This window comes from Schistocerca gregaria, unplaced genomic scaffold (genome assembly GCF_023897955.1).
Source record: "Schistocerca gregaria isolate iqSchGreg1 unplaced genomic scaffold, iqSchGreg1.2 ptg000398l, whole genome shotgun sequence".
Lineage (NCBI taxonomy): Eukaryota > Metazoa > Arthropoda > Insecta > Orthoptera > Acrididae > Schistocerca > Schistocerca gregaria.
Window position 1 is genome coordinate 352,501 of NW_026061837.1, and position 2,500 is coordinate 355,000.

Genomic DNA, 2,500 nt, shown 5'->3' on the forward strand with positions numbered 1-2,500 from the left:
CAGTGTGGGTTACGCGTACATCAGCGGACAGTCCACACAGGCCGTACCACAACGTACACTGACTGCATCGACAACCGAATGCAACTGAACAGCTGCAAGGCTCATTTCACAAACAAACGCCTGACCGACCAGCTTGGAAGGGCAGGAGGGGAGGGCGATATTCGTTCTGTAGCGGTACACCCTTCCAGTGGTTAGCGGGACTGTGTAGAAAGTACGCAACACTCGAAAGACCTTTATGTGAGGGTACGCACCATGGCATCAAGAAATACACATGACACCAGAGGATCCAAGCAGTGAACTATGTTCAGAGGGTTGCTGTTAGGCAAAGCTACATTCCTGTGACGTTACATGTGACAGTTAAGGTGCAGTGTAAGTTAGGTTAAGGTGCAGTGTAAGTTAGGTTAAGGTGCAGTGTAAGTTAGGTTAAGGTGCAGTGTAAGTTAGGTTAAGGTGCAGTGTAAGTTAGGTTAAGGTGCAGTGTAAGTTAGGTTAAGGTGCAGTGTAAGTTAGGTTAAGGTGCAGTGTAAGTTAGGTTAAGGTGCAGTGTAAGTTAGGTTAAGGTGCAGTGTAAGTTAGGTTAAGGTGCAGTGTAAGTTAGGTTAAGGTGCAGTGTAAGTTAGGTTAAGGTGCAGTGTAAGTTAGGTTAAGGTGCAGTGTAACTTAGGTTAAGGTGCAGTGTAACTTAGGTTAAGGTGCAGTGTAACTTAGGTTAAGGTGCAGTGTAACTTAGGTTAAGGTGCAGTGTAACTTAGGTTAAGGTGCAGTGTAAGTTAGGTTAAGGTGCAGTGTAACTTAGGTTAAGGTGCAGTGTAACTTAGGTTAAGGTGCAGTGTAAGTTAGGTTAAGGTGCAGTGTAACTTAGGTTAAGGTGCAGTGTAAGTTAGGTTAAGGTGCAGCGTAACTTAGGTTAAGGTGCAGCGTAACTTAGGTTAAGGTGCAGCGTAACTTAGGTTAAGGTGCAGCGTAACTTAGGTTAAGGTGCAGCGTAACTTAGGTTAAGGTGCAGCGTAACTTAGGTTAAGGTGCAGCGTAACTTAGGTTAAGGTGCAGCGTGGGTTAGGTTAGGGGCCAACGTGGGTTAGGTTAGGGGCCAACGTGGGTTAGGTTAGGGGCCAACGTGGGTTAGGTTAGGGGCCAACGTGGGTTAGGTTAGGGGCCAACGTGGGTTAGGTTAGGGGCCAACGTGGGTTAGGTTAGGGGCCAACGTGGGTTAGGTTAGGGGCCAACGTGGGTTAGGTTAGGGGCCAACGTGGGTTAGGTTAGGGGCCAACGTGGGTTAGGTTAGGGGCCAACGTGGGTTAGGTTAGGGGCCAACGTGGGTTAGGTTAGGGGCCAACGTGGGTTAGGTTAGGGGCCAACGTGGGTTAGGTTAGGGGCCAACGTGGGTTAGGTTAGGGGCCAACGTGGGTTAGGTTAAGGGCCAACGTGGGTTAGGTTAAGGGCCAACGTGGGTTAGGTTAAGGGCCAACGTGGGTTAGGTTAAGGGCCAACGTGGGTTAGGTTAAGGGCCAACGTGGGTTAGGTTAAGGGCCAACGTGGGTTAGGTTAAGGGCCAACGTGGGTTAGGTTAAGGGCCAACGTGGGTTAGGTTAAGGGCCAACGTGGGTTAGGTTAAGGGCCAACGTGGGTTAGGTTAAGGGCCAACGTGGGTTAGGTTAAGGGCCAACGTGGGTTAGGTTAAGGGCCAACGTGGGTTAGGTTAAGGGCCAACGTGGGTTAGGTTGCCAGAGATGTGTCAAATCAGGATGTACGTTTGGCTGGTGTCAGGTGGTGGGTTGGTTCGATGCCTTTATAAGGGGTGTGGCCAAAGGGTATTTTATTACTTGTACCTTTTGTGTTGTGGCGTGGCGTTGCGTCCTGTGTTGATACTGGGTGGACCACTGTGGGTGTTGCTGGCTGATTTGAGCTGCGTTGTTTGCGGGTGATGTGAGACATTCTGTCTTATTAGTGGACGTGACGTTCCTCTTGTCGTTGTTTGGATAGTGTCCTGTGGCAGCGAGGATAAAATGGATGTTGTTGAACGATAGTGCTTTGGTGCTTTCGCTTTGTTACACACAGAGTGGACTGTGAGATAGGGTGACTGGGTCGAGTGCGGTTCACACTGTCCTCCCCAGTTTACAGTATGTATCATCTATGTATGTGGTCCTGCATCATTTACTAAGGAGGGACGTCAGACGACTGAAATATTAGTTATGTACTGATGTAAAGCAGAATGCTTACCTTCCACCAGTGGGCGAGTATCGACTCTGCCCCAGAGTTGCCACCGCAGGAAGAGGTGTCGGAAACACTACCCGCACACCGTCACCACTGTGCGGGGGGACGGACCCTCTATATCCTCAGCGGCGCACTCTTTGCCACCGAGCGTCACGTCTCGCGGCCCGCCGTCCAGAGCATGTATTGGGACAGCGGGACTTTGGCTTTTGGGAGATAACTCTTCATGAAGTGGAAGATATAGGGGTGGACTGCAATGTACGATTGCGGGAAAAGTCCGCCGTACATC